Source organism: Chenopodium quinoa, unplaced genomic scaffold (genome assembly GCF_001683475.1).
Source record: "Chenopodium quinoa cultivar QQ74 unplaced genomic scaffold, ASM168347v1, whole genome shotgun sequence".
NCBI lineage: Eukaryota > Viridiplantae > Streptophyta > Magnoliopsida > Caryophyllales > Amaranthaceae > Chenopodium > Chenopodium quinoa.
The window spans coordinates 6,724,146-6,739,287 of record NW_018742205.1 but is presented as its reverse complement, the minus strand read 5'-3'; the positions used below and the strand labels follow the sequence as shown (position 1 = coordinate 6,739,287).

The 15,142-nt window shown below is 36.3% G+C and overlaps 1 pseudogene; it reads left to right on the top strand.

Moving 5' to 3' along the window:
- The first annotated feature begins 693 nt into the window (after window positions 1–693).
- Window positions 694–13,969, top strand: LOC110732786 (annotated as a pseudogene).
- The last annotated feature ends 1,173 nt before the right edge of the window (window positions 13,970–15,142 follow it).

Below are 15,142 nucleotides of genomic sequence, written 5' to 3'. Positions count from 1 at the left end.
GATAAAAATAGATCTAAATCCGAACAGAAGGTGGATCGGACTTGAACCCTGCAGCAAGTCCGGGCGAGGCCGACCCAAGTCCAAGTTTTTGTATGTATTTCTCTGATTTCCATGCCAAAAAAATGCTTTTTAGAAGTTTTGAGGTCAAAATTGACAAAAAATTATCAAAAATGCCTCGTTTTGCGTGTATATGCAAAAATTTTGACCTCAAATCGGCCTTAATTAACTTAATTTTTTGGCAAAACGAGGCATTTGCAAATTTGATAATATTTTTTAGTAGGAAAATCAAATATCCTTAATTACCTTTGTGATGGTTTAATCATAATAAATCATCTTTTAATCTATCTAGGGTATACATAGGACGAATAATGCAAATTATATCTTACTGTAGTATTATAATCTTAGTAATTTTAATTATTAATTTGAGTCCTCAAAAAAAAAAAAAAAAAAAATTGAAAGAATCACAATATTTTCCAACAATTTGAATTTCAAACAGTTAATAAAATTTCTATTTTCGTTTAATTTTTCCTTAATAACTATTACTAGTATAATTAGTAATCAAAGAAAGCAATCTTTGGGGGTGTTTGTGATAGGATACGAAAGAAACTGAGCTGTTGGAAGGATAAGCTTCTCTCAAAGCCTGGTAAAGAAGTGCTTATTAAAGCGGTTATACAGGCAATGCCCACGTACATAATGAGTCTTTTCCGGATACCAGATAGCATTGTTGAGGAAATTCATAAATTGATGAACCGATTTTGGTGGGGATCGTCGGATGTGAAGCGCAAAATACACTGGCAGTCCTGGGAAAAATTGTGTAGCCCAAAAGGTAATGGTGGGATGGGTTTCCGAGACTTGAAGGATTTTAATCAAGCTTTCCTCACAAAGCAATGCTGGCGGCTACTTATCAATCCGGACTCCCTAGTACATGCTGTAATGAAGGCTCGGTATTTCAAACGATCGGGGGTATTAGATGCTTGTAGGGGACATGACCCGAGCTATTTTTGGAAAAGCTGGTGGGGGGAAAAAGGAATTCTTCCAGATGGTCTAGGATGGAAGATTGGAAATGGAAGGAGCGTAAGGGTATGGGAGGATCCCTGGCTGTTTCGGGATGGAGTCAGTGTGGTTCCACAAAGGGGGAGTCAGGCTGCGAATGAAGAGCTAAATGTAGCATACTTGCTGAGTGAGTGTTATACCAGGACAATGGAATGAGCAGCTAGTGAGAGATACTCTAGGTGTCGATGCGGAATTAGCTCTTGTTACTAAAAATGGTCAGTTCACAGTCAGATCATGCTATTGGATGCTGAGGTTAGGGAGAATTGCTGATAACAGCTCGGAGGATATGTGGAAGTCGGTCTGGCATATGAATGCCCCCCCAAAACTCAAGCACTTCATCTGGAATGCACTAAACGGTAATATGGCTGTCAAACTGAGGCTATACCAAAGGCATATCATTACTAATAGTACTTGTAATATTTGTGGATCACCTGAGGAATCTATAACGCACACCTTGTTCCTCTGTAAGGCAGCAGTAGCAATTTGGAGAAGGAGTAATTTTGAGAGCCTAATTGCTGAGGCTCCTATGTCCTCTTTTGCAGCTTGTTGGCGGTGGTTGATAACTAAAGTTACGAAAGGGACCATGATCCAGATGGCTGCCTTAATGTGGGCGGCATGGCGATGTCGAAACATCAAGGTGTTCGAGCATTCTGACCCTGATGCTGTGCAGGTTACGGTAGGCTATTGCAAGTTCATGGCTGAGTATACAGAATATGCTAGGCACGTCTATGGGAGGGCAGCAGCTCCATCACAACGTTCTGCTATAACATGGAAGAGCCCAGCTGTGGGGTGTGTGAAAATTAACACTGATGCCCACTTAGGTGCGACTAATGAGGCTGCTTTGGGGGGGGGGGGGGGGTGGTATTCAGGGATCATGATGGCCACCTGATTCAGACGGCAACGAGAAGAGTCCCCTTCTCTTCCCCTGAATGTGTCGAAGCCCAGGCTATAAGATATGCCCTCCTGATGGCAAAGAGGTTTGGATATAGGAAAATTTGGGTGGAATCCGATGCACAAAATGTGATCAGCTCGATTTCATGCTCCAATTCTGGGAGAACACCTATATTTTCTGTTTACGGGGATATCATGGCTTTAATGGATTTCTTTGACTCATGTTCTTTTTCTCATGTGAAAAGGGTTGGTAATACTGTGGCCCATTTAGTTGCAAGAGGCGATTTGGGTAGTGCTACGGAAATAGTTAGATTTGCCCCTTTTCCGCAAAGTCTTGTAACTCTTGCAAATTTGGACTTGTCTACTTAATATATTGAGCCACGGTTTGTTTCAAATAAAAAAAGTAATCAATACTAGGATTGCAAATGGGTTTGATCTTTACCGTTAACTTTCAAGAGAAGACTAGGATTAGGTCCTATTTTTAACCAAGGGTAGAATCCGCACCCCAAGTTTTAAAAATCAAAACAGTAAAAAAATAAATAAAGAACCGCGCTTTTTCCCTCCCTTCCAATCTCGTCATCTCGATACTCCAATGAAACAGCAAGCCGTGGATTACGGCTCTAATCGATGAAATTGAGATAGTTTCGCGAATTGGTTAGTCAATTGCGAGCTTAATTGCTTCATTTATTTGATATATTTGCTTAATTGATTTTTAATTTTCAACTTGTTGACGAATTAGGGTTTGGGATAGATATTTTTGGCGTGTAATCTTGCTCATTAAATTATTTGTTAAGTTGATGGAATTATTGCGAATTTCGTGAGTTTTATTCATTAGCTGTTCAATTGCGTGATCTCAATCATAAATTACGGAGTAATGATTTTTCCGTTCTATAAAGTTCTTCCCATTTACTGTATAAAGTGTAGATTTACAGGAGTAAAAGGAATTAATAATTAATGTGATTGTTCAATTGCTGGAACACAATTATAAAAAAATGATTTCTCCGTTCCATAAAGTTCTTCCCACTTCTGCGTATTTTGTAGGGTTTAGATTGATAAGGAAAATGAATTAAGTAATGTAAGTGGAGCCCCATGAAGTGGGCCTAATTGAGGTAAAATAATACTCGTAATACGGAGTTTTACTTTTTATGAGTTGAAATTAGGAATGAGTTAAAATGAAAAGTGAGTTGAACTTTATGGAATAATGTTACTTCGTTTGATTTTAGTATGATGTACAAATGTGTAATTTCTTCTACATTATTATTGCCATTAAGTATCTTTGTTGTGATAATGTGGTTATGATTCCTATTGTGATGGACTGATGGCTTGGTTATGATTCCTATTCATAAGGAGTGTTAATTGTGATCTTAACTCTTTGTCTAAATGTTATAATCGTTGAAATTTTTTAGAAATCAAGTTTTCCATTTATTTAACACTTCAAGAGTAAATTATGCACTTAAATAGTAGATTTTAAAGCATGTGGCAATATAACCTGATCATTAACATACTTGTCCTTTGCACAAATTTAGTTCAATAACTTTACAATACTAAATAATGTTAGTGGGTGTTTTCCATTTAAATTTTGTCGCCGTATGCCTATTTTCGTAATCTTGTATATGTGTTGCAGGAAACGGGTGTTGAGAACTACCATGTGGTTGAACTTGTTGGTGAAGGTTCATTTGGGAAGGTCTATAAAGGAAGGAGAAAATATACAGGCCAAGTAAAGTCTCATCTTTTGTTTGATTTTGCTATTTGATGATATGTTATTGTTTTTCATTAAGAAAGTTGGGTTTATGAATTTCAGATTGTTGCTATGATGGTTCATAATGAAAAATGGGAAGAGTGACAAAGATCTTCGGAATTTTAGGCAGGAAATTGAGGTAAAAAAGAGTATATTAGAAATAACATTTTCAATGGACTGATCTATGCTGATATGTAGTGCAGCTAAATATAGAACTCCCATCATAGTTGAATTATAAATTTGTATTTACGTAATAGTGTAATACAAAGTATAAATCTTTATCACTTCACTAACACCGAGTATTACTATTTTTTTTTTTCTTTTCAAAATGATAAGCTAGTTTTCACTCTCTTTCCATATAATTTATTCCAGGATTCACTATTGTTTTATGAACTGCAGATCCTTAAGAAGCTAAAGCATGAAAATATCATTGAAATGCTAGACTCTTTTGAGACCGCAGAAGAATTTTGTGTAGTTTCTGAATTCGCTCAGGTTATTTTCTCTCCACTTTCATAATCATTTTCTTAAGGACAATAAGAAGTATAGGCATGATATTTTTATGGCACTGACATAGTTGGTGATGTGAACCGTGTAAGTTCTTAATAGTTATTATTCTAATGCCACTAAGAAGGCTTCCACTTTTAGTGAGGGTAGGAGAGGCTTATGTATGCAGTTTGCCGTCTATGTTGTCAATTGATCCAAATTAGGCAACTGGCAACACATCATTTGCAGACAGATTATATTTGCCAAATTTAGTCCAATTACTCCATTGAAGTAATAGATAAACAAGTATATGTGATGTGCTGACTAATATATCTTGTTGTAATACAGGGTGAACTATTTCAGATTCTTGAGAATGACAAATGTTTAACTGAAGCACAAGTTCAAGCAATTGCAAAGCAGCTTGTGTTATTTCCTTTTCGCTTCTGTTATCTGAGCTTTATGAATTATATCATAAAGCTATACTATCATTTCAAAAAGCATGTAATTATTATTGGTCTTTCCACTTGAATAAGATGTCATTAATTGTCTCTGTCCGAAAATCCAGGTGAAAGCATTGCACTACTTGCATTCCAATCGTATTATTCACAGGGACTTGAAGCCACAGAATATCCTCATTTGTTCAGGCTTCACTGTTAAGGTTAAGTTGCCTGTAGCCTTAATAAGTTTTCTCTCATTTGTCATTACCATAGAACCTTTTCTTCTCATCAGTTCCTTTTAAATTATCTTGTCCACACCTTCAGGGATGCACTTAGCCTACTTGAGGTGACAGTATAAATCTTGTTCTTACTTCTATTTTTCAGCTTTGCGATTTTGGGTTTGCACGTGCCATGTCAACAAAGACTGTTGTTCTTCACTCTGTCAAAGGTCAGGCTTTTATACTGTTATTTGCCCCCTATTATATCTTTCTTTTATAATGTAGTCTGCTTTTCCAATGAAAGTTGGGTATCACTTCTAAAATTCGTCTTTGAGTGGGTGCTAACTTGCTATAGTGTTCAGAGGTTTTGATTCCTATTTGCTATTTCAGTTGGTTTATTCAATGCTGTCAAGACCCTTGATATACTCTTGAACAAATCTGTCTTGGATTTGCGCCATTGAAAACAAAACACTAATACATATGATTGGTGCCCATATGTGTTAGCTACTTCAATGTAGTGCTTTTTCTGCTGACAATATTTGTTTATTCCTGCCTCTTTTTATAAGGTACACCGTTATACAGGGCTCCTGAGCTTGTTCGTGAACAACCATACAACCACTCAGTTGACTTGTGGTCTCTTGGAGTCATTTTGTATGTACCTTGATATTCTCTTGCTGTGGCTCAGTTCAAATTCAGTTTTACCTACATGGCTACACTTCACCAACTCAATCAAATGTGAATTTTCCAACTTGTGCATGCAATAGGTACGAGCTTTTTGTTGTCAACCTCCATTTTATACAAATTCAATGTATACGCTAATAAGACACATTGTCAAGGTATATAGGTATCAAACAGCTCATTTTTGTATTAAGGGTTCAGAAAAGGAATGCTGTCGAAATATTTAAGCTAATTTTGTTCTCTCTGCACTCTGCAGGACCCAGTGAAGTATCCAGAACAAATGAGCCCAGAATTTAAAAGCTTCTTAAAGGGGCTGCTTAATAAGGTTGTTTATGTCATAACTTTTGGCTCTTGTTTGATCTTAAACACACTAGCTTATAAGGAAATAAGTGCAGAATTCTTATTTGAAATGTTGGAATCAGGTCCAGCAACAAAGACTCTCTTGGCCTGCTATTCTTGAGCACCCGTTTATCAAAGAATCTTCTGTTGATTTGGAGGTAAGAGTTGCACCGACTTTTTCTGTGTATGGATGTATTTTTGTTTTTTAATGTGCAAACATTGTACAAACTCATTCTTGAAACTTTTCACAGGAGTCTCCTGCTGCTAAGATATCAATGGGGTGTCAAGCTGCTGAGGAAGGCAAAACTTCAATGATGCCTTTGCCTCTGCACTCTAAAACTCTGACTTCTGAAAGTAAGACCTCAACCATCTCTCCAATGTTCAATTTACTTTAATGTGATTTATGTTCTTTGAAGAACTGTGAATGGATCGACCATAGGCAGATATTACATCCTGTCTTCCCAATGCTTCAGGCTTTCTTTGAGATGCTCAGCCTCGCACATCCAATTTGGCTTACTCATGCATAATGCATTGCTTCATTCTTTTGTCATATTGTCCTTGAGCAGTTGAATTACCTTTTCAGAATGTGATTATGAGCCCATTTATGATTATCTGCTGATGCATAAAGCTGTATGGGAGTGAACTTGGGGTAAAATTTGGTGCTCAAACTTACACTTAGCACTCGTATATCAAACCTTTCACTTAATATATCAAACTCTTGCTGAAACTTGTGAGTTATCAGGCAAATTACCATCTCAAATTGCATTCTGATTTTATCATTGGAGGTCATATAGTCATATCTGTTCTAAGTTTGTAAGAGTTGTTGCAAGATCCAATTCTATGAGATGGAGAGTAGTTGCGTAGTTAACCTGTTAACTATCTTTTCACATCTTAATTATTTCTGAAAAGTTGGTTCACAAGTATTCATACTTTGTTTGTTATGCTTAGATATATATTGCTACTATTAGCTCTTCCCTGATCCTCCTTTAGATATAAGATATCAACATCATTTTGCAGATATGTTATCAGTAATAATTCATTATCATTACTCTTATAAAAGGACCATTTTTTACAGCTTAATCTTTGTCAAGATTGCATACACAATTACCATCATACTCTACTGGTTAAGTTAAGATCTTACTAGGTGGTGGTTGTCTGTTGAATTTTTGTTGTTGTTTTCTCTGTCAGTTTATGTATGTCAAGAATGAACTCTGTTTAAGATTGGCAACCATTGGAGAGACTGGAAAACAATTCGTGCACAGTTGAAGGTGCAAAGATTATAGGACAAGAGGTTGAGGCACTGACACTTATTTTGGAACCGATTAAGATATTTTATCAAGGCGCACAGACCTCTAGCAGGTAAATGATTGTTTCATTCTTTTTACTTGACTTGCAGCTCTTACTGGAAATTGGATGATAAATACTTCTTGAACCAGGATGTGATTGTTGTTTGTGTTAGTATGTAAGACTGTGGCTGTTACATACTGTGTCATTGTATTTCTTTTATGCCCCTGATCCCTAGTTTCCTCTGCCTTTGACGATTGCTGTTTGATAAGCTTTAGCTGTAATAAAGGATCTCAATTAGCTTTGGGAATCAATTAGTACTATTCAGTAAGTTGGGTTTGTAATTTGTTTGCAGCTCTCACTATGTAGCTGAACATATAATTATTTGTTTACACATGTTTTACTAAGTAATATGCTTATGAAGTTTGAGTTTTGCAGACAGCAAGAAAATTGCATGCTTAAGCTGCAGAATTATAACTTATTTCATATGTCTAACTTTCACAGAAGGGGAGCGCTTCATAATACAATTCAGTCGCTCAGAATTCTTTCGAATTTAGTGGCAGCTGAAGCTGTTACAAGTACTTGTGTGGATGAAATAATCTTTGATCTTTTGGGGCTTACTTCTTCTCTTATGAGGGAGAAAAGTAATGACTTGTGTGATTTGATTGCTAAGGTATGTTGTCTCTTTGTTTTCTTATTTGTCAATTCTATGCAGATCCCAAGCAAGGTTTTGGATACTAGTCTCAAGTCTCAAAAAAAAAAAAAAAAAAGAGCAAGGTTTTGGATGAACTTCACTGTTTTTTTTTCTTAGTTTTTTTAATTATTATTTTTGAATAGTGGAAGGGATGTTGTTAACTAGAGAATTGATTTGGTTATTACTAAGAGACACCTAGCTTATTGCTCTTTTAAGAAACAGAATGCCAATGTGACAAAGCTAGCTTAGGTGCGTGTTATCAAATGCAATCTCTACTACTGTATGTATATGATTTTCCTTCTTTGCAGAATTTGTATATCATCCGAATATTGATTGATGGTAGCGGACTCAGCTGGGGAACCTCATATTTCACTCAGTGGGTTGCGCTAGTTGAGTTGTTTTCACAGGTAGTCCTTTTCCTAGAGGTTATTGCATTTTTGGGCACTTTAAGCTGTAAAAATTTAGTTACATGTATAAGTTTTTCATATAATGTATTAGTAACTGCTGTATTTGACAACAGTCAAACAAAAATTAGGAGTTCAAAGGAACAATTGTGATAGCTTATTGATCCTGACATAGATTAGGAGTACAATTGCAATTGCGAATTTGCTATAGGTCATGAAAGGTCAATTATATGTTTTCTTACTTCCTGTGATATACAGTACTATATTACAAGGGAGTCAACTCATTATATTTTGCTGAGAAGGTTACCAATTTGCTTTGTAAGATGATATTTGGTTTGCTTAAGATGTGGAACCATGTGAAAGAATGACAAATTATGTGCCATATACAAATATGTTACTGCTCTAGAAAATTTTAGCGGTCATATGTATATGCTATCAATTATCACTTTCTCAGACCTGGGATTGACTTTTTAACTAGTCCTGAGTTGTTTGGTGGTGTTCCTCTATCAGTCATCAAAGGCACCTGGATTTTACTACTTATTTAACCTGTATTAAAATTTGCAATTGTACAACAGATTGTTAGCAGCTCAGAAGATTCAAGTGGCAGAGTTCTGCATGAATCCAACTCTTGCATTGCAGTCATGTTAAATCAAGTTATGTTGGCTGTCAAGGAACTTGATTTTTCTGCCCCCTTTAACGTTATTGAGATGCCGAAGCAAATCCCTGTCCATGCAAAAACAAGCAACTTAGTTGATTGCTTGTGTATGAGCTTAAAAACTGCAGAAACAAATTATTTGGGTTCTGATAATTTTTTAACCGCTGCTTCTGAAGGGTGTAGAGCACTTTGGTGTTTGGTAGATGCATTGGAAAATCTCTCTTTGAAGGAAAAATCTAGGGCATTTCCACTCACCTCCTTGCGCAGACATTTGTTAGTTAACAATATGGACTGTGACAGGCTTCCAGACATTGGAACAGGCTCTGAAAAGGTTGTTGAGGCTATAACAAAAGCATTCTTGAATTTTAAACCAGTTCGAGTTGTTATGCGCTTCTGCCTTCGCCAGCATGCTGAAGAAGTCCTCTTAGCTGCTATCCAGGTTTGACATGCCCATTTTTTTTTTTCCCCCATACTTGTAGTGGAGAGTTTGCTGCTGATTGCTAGGAATGCTGAGTAGGTTGTTGCTAGGAATGCTGATAAGTCGTGTTTTGTGCATATTTGTTAGCTTATTTTTAGTCGATTGTTTTTAGCTTAGTCGAGTGTTTTAGTCCATTTTGGTGTAATTTGGTTTAGTTTCAATGATTCAATGCTTTTATGGGTAGTTTCGTTGTTTTTGATGTATTTCAGGATTAACGGAGCTAATTTGGAGATTTTACGAAGTCACGAAGCTGAGCCGAGGCCCACGAACCTTCACGAGACCTTACTCGTCCACTATTATGACACCTGTTCACTATTATGCTCATAACTTTTGATATACAAATGATAATGGAGTGATTCAAATTGCATTGGAAAGTAGACTTAAAGACCTTTCCAACGATATATTACACGCCTCAAACGGAGCTCCGGATATGAAGTTATGACTGATTTAAGATGAGTGATACGCGCAGCAGAGCAGGCACGTCCGTGCCCATCACCAGGCACGGCAGACTCAGCAGCGTTTTTGTTTTTAGAGAGGCACGTCCGTGCCTCACACTAGGCACGTCCGTGCCTCCTGGGATCCTTGTGCGCCAAGCTTTTTGCCGACTTTCTTATCTTTTCTAGGGCTATTTATATACTAAGTGGTGTTTTATTAATTAATTAAGTTTATTTTATTTTTCAATTCCTATTATTAAGAACTAGTTCTCTATTTTTATTTCCTTTACTTTTGTAATTCAAGATTCAAGCTTTCTACCTTCAATTCAATTCAAGATTCGGTATTTTCTTTTAATCTCTTTATTTATTCATGTTTTCTTTATTATTTATTGTTCTTGTTTTTTTTTTTTTTTGTTAATATGTTAGTGTAGATTGTTGTTCTAGATTTAGGTTGAACCCTAATATGGTTAATACTTAATTTATTATTTTAAATTCTCAATTAATTATTTATATTGTTCATGCTTAATTGATTGCGCTTATGCCAATACTAGATTAGAGGTAATTAGTATTGTTATTATTCTATTGTTTTAATCGCAGCGAGAGTTGGGTTTTAACGGATTTGAATAGATCAATTAAGGGTTTGATATTCATCACGAGAGTAGTTGAATGGATAATTAGGAAGTTAGAGTAATGTGCTTAATGTCTCTAATTTGCATGATTCCATGAGAATAGGCTTGATTGTGGTTTAGAGAAGCCATTGATACTCGAGAGAGGTCCTTGGTATTATTTAGGGATTACTTTTCTTTGTGAGCATATAATTAATTGATTGGGGTAAGAATTTATCTTGTATTGATTATATTAGCGGTAATACTTAATTCTAGAGTCTTTATTATTATTAGATTTATTTTGTTAGTTCATAGTATATATTGTTCAACTCATTATTTTATCTTGATTCGGCTATTGTAATTCATAGAAACCATTGTTTAGTCCAACCTTCTCTGTGGGATCGACCCTGACTTACCCTACTACATATTAGGAGGTTTAGTTAGGTTTTTATTATTTTTGTTAGGTGTGCGACCGCCTACCAAATGCAATTAGGTCTCTTATTCTATACACTTATTCTAGAAGAAAGGAAGGGCAGCTTAGTGAAAAGGAGAGATAAGTGGAGGGCCTAATATTAAGAAAATCAGTTAGAAAAGAAAAATCTGTTAGGAGTGGAGTTAATGCAAGTATGTTAATAATATATAAGGAAGGCTGTAATAAAGTCATTGAGAATTGTATAGTGATAAACACATTGCAAGGAATTTACCCCTCGAAGAGCAAACCTTTGTAGTGAGCTAGACTGTATTGATCTAGCATAATTTCTACCAGCCTTGCTCTAGAATTCATCTTAACTTCTGCATTTCTACTAAATTGCTCCTCATTCTATTTAATCTTCCAAAAAACCTAAAAATACTAATCTGATTTCTGCTATCACACTGCCTCTTAGTAAAGGTTTCTCTGAATTTTTTCCTGTCAACATTCATCTGCTGTCCAGGTGTACAAGCAATAAAGGACTCAACTTTCTTTTCAGTCACATCAACAGCCCCATTGACATCAAGCCATCTGCTGTTAAATGCCATAACCGCAGATTTCAATAGGCGTGCTTGCTTTTGTCTTAACTATTTTCCACCCACAACAAAGCTTTTGGGACTCACTTCAATGAGCCCATGGAAGGGTTGTGGAGGAAAATGTAATAGGATAGGCTCAATATGAACCCACGGATGTTCTATTCAAAATGTATACTATACAAAACAATAAGGGTCTTTTCGATGATGAATTTGTTTCTTGGATGCAGGGTTAAAGTAGAACACTGAATATCATGTCAATAGGAATGCAAAAGAAAACCATGAAAAAGGTCTTCTTTCAGATGCCAATGATCCTACAGTTCTTAGGAATTAAAATCAGATAGTTTTTGTAAATTATAGGCTCAGGAGTCGGGATTTACTTTGATGGAATAATGCATATTATATAATGTATCAAGAAGTTCAATATTGAGCTGGCTTTCAGTTTTTGTTATTAATCTATGCATATTCATATTATAACATGAGGTTTTTGTTTGTTGTAGCTGCTACTTAGGTGCTGCATGCACAGTGGAATTATACCTTGTGTACTTTGTGGCATTCCAATATCTTTTCTTGTTGAAGCTGTGATAAATGGTGGAGGAGGTGACACGATTGTTTCTGACACATTCTTTGTAATATCTCTATGTGGATCATATTTGAATGAAGACTCATCAACTGCTGAAGCTAATGACTTAAAGTGCAAATACACTAATCTTAATGGACTCGCTTTGCATTCATGTCTGCTGCTTGCAACAATAGCACAATCTTTTAATTCAGCTGGAAGAAACTCAACAGGTCTTATTCTAACAACTTCCTCTAAAAATAAGCAATCACGCCTTTGGTCACTTGCTCGCCTGTTTTCTTCTAGTGGAGTGATCGCCTCGTTTGAACCTCATCGTGCATCAGCCATGCTAGCATTTGCATCACTCTTATCTATGGAAAGTGGAACATCTGTTGAACCTTCAGTATCTGACATTGCAATACCTTACATCCCTTGTATTTCTGCTCTTTGTGACTACCTGAAAATGAATCACAAAGATGATCTGGAGATTAACCACACTGCAACAAATTATATGCTCACATTGGCATGGGTTGAGGGATGGATGTGTTGGCTTGCTCAAAACAAAATTGAGATGGGGAGGACTGTTGGCTATCAAACAATTTTGTGCCACTGAAACTCCACAATTTCTTCTCGATTTATTGGGGAAAGATCTTCTTGTCGATTCCCAAGCAAAAGATCATTTACAGGATCTAATGGGGCTGTCTCCAGTTGGAGTTGTATGGGCTGTTTCATGTCTAAGTCACTGCCTTACATGTAGTGCTGCAATTTTTCGGCAGATGATGCTAGTGAATGCACATGTCAAGGGTATTAGTGCCTTGGTATCTAGTGCTCATCTGAAGCTCATTAGATCTTGGAGTGGGCCTGGTGGGGGGAAGAATGGAGTGAGAGATATTATCAATGTAACGATTGAGTTTTTGGCTTTCCCTTTCGTTGCCATTGAAAATGCCTTTGGTTTTCCGTCTGCCACTGCATCCATGAATGGTGGTTGTCTTCTAAATGTCAGCTCGCCTGGTGCAAATGTGTATTGGGAGGATGAAGACATCACGAAAGCAATTAAGGAGAGCATAGAAAAGTATGCAGGGATTCTGTTGGCTATCAAATAAGGCATATGGTAGATAATACTTCGTATGACATTTGCTGATAAATTGATTCTCTGCTTTACAAACCTCTGAAATGAAGCAACCTTTACTTATGTTGATTTACAAATTTTCTTTAGTTGCCCTGTATTTTCTAATATTATCAGGCCTGTATATCCTTGTTTCTCTTTCTCATCTCGCAGATAGGAAATGCAGCCTTCCATAATGATTCATTATACGAAGAACTTAGGAGGTCAATCTCTCATCTGACAAATCTGTTGCTATTACCTGAGGAGGATATCACAAAATTAAATGCCGCAGGTGCACTAGGTAATCTTGTTCGTCACTCCAACCTCCTCTGTGAAGACATCGTGTCTCATGGTGCAATTCAGGTTAGTTGCTACTTATCATCACACTTAGGATATGGTCGTGCTTGTTTGGCAGGTCTTCTGTCTGACACCAAACTGATCTGATATAAAATTGCTGCTTGTACACTCTTCATTTTGCCTTAAGTATTGGTGTTGGATTCTCAACATTTGAACATGAGTATGAATACATAATACTTGACAATTAACATGGAAAACTCCAACTTGAAGGCATGTAGCAATGCATTTCTCATGGCTATTAATACTTCAGTCTAATATAAGCTATTTGTATCACTTGTTCCATGATCATGACTTGTTTGTTTTTATATCTGTATATGATCAAGCAGGCATTACTTAAGGTGGTCTCTGATTGCTCTAAGCTAGCCTGGCATTCCAAGTACAGATGCTACTAGTGAGTCTCCTTTAAAGAACGCGCTCTTTGCTTTGGCAAATATGTGTGCGGACTATTCACCTAGCAGGAATATCATTTGTTTGTTGGAGTCATATCAAGAGATAGTGCAGTTTCAGAAAGCAAAGTATGCTAGGATCATTTGTAGTAAAGCCGGTGGGGCTTAGAGCTACCTTATACGTTGTTAATAGTGGCTTGTTTGGTGGCCTATAATCATGTAAAATGAAAATGTGTTTAAAATGCGACTTGTGAGGTCGATTTTCTTGTTTGTAAGTTGCATAGAACTTTACCAAGCTTGTCAGGGTCTACTGGTAGGTAACAGGTGACCTCAAGGTCACAAATTCAACTCCACTATTAGAGAATTCTCTTCTGTTCTAGGGCGAGTGATCCTTATATGCAACCCCTACTCCCCATGAGTCTAGTCTTCAACTAATTCGGAGTGTTCGATCCTGGCTATAGGTCCCTGGCCAAGGGTCATTGTTTTAACATCCTCAGAAAAAGACCATCCAATATCTCTTAGTACCAACTAATCAGACATGAATCTGCTCTTTATTACATTGTTACTAGTTCAACCTTTAAATATATTGCCAAGGCTTCAACTATATTTGAGTTTCTACTACTAAGCCCAAGTGCTACTACATTTTTGGTTTTTGATATTTGTTCAATTAATTGGATTTATGATATTTTTCCATTGGCCTTCTCTTAGCTTTTCTTTACAACCTTTAATGTGTGTTATCTCATGGTATTGTTTTTTAAGTTTGATAGCAAGTCTTTTGATGTAAGATTTTTCTCATCTTTGTCTAATTGTAGTTTTGTTTTTATTTATTTATTTTTTTTTTGGGGGGGGGGGGGGGTTGTATTGCTATAGTAGTTTCTTCTTGAATTTCTGTCTTTCTGATCCCAGCACACGATTTAATGAATAAACAAATAGCTTTGTGGGGTCCGCTTGAAATAATTGGCATAACTTTATACACAGCCATGGTAACCGTTTGAATACAAGCCGTATTTGGATTCCAAAACATTGTAAGTGTAAATTTGATTTTTTTGATGAATGGGATAATTAGTTGAAGGTTTATAGTGTTGAAGGTGTATGTGTGTGTGTGTTAATTTATTTAGGGTTGGTTTATGAGTTGATTGATTGCATTAATTTGTTTGATATGCGATGAAACTGGTTTATGAGTTAATTGATTGCATTAATTTGTTTGATATGCGATGAATTTGTCTGTATGTGTTGTGTTTGTATATTCCAAATATTGTTAGGTGTATATTGCATATATTGTAAATGTAGTTGGAATTTATAAGTAATTAGAGGTGCACATTGCAGATTGTACTGCCTTCAA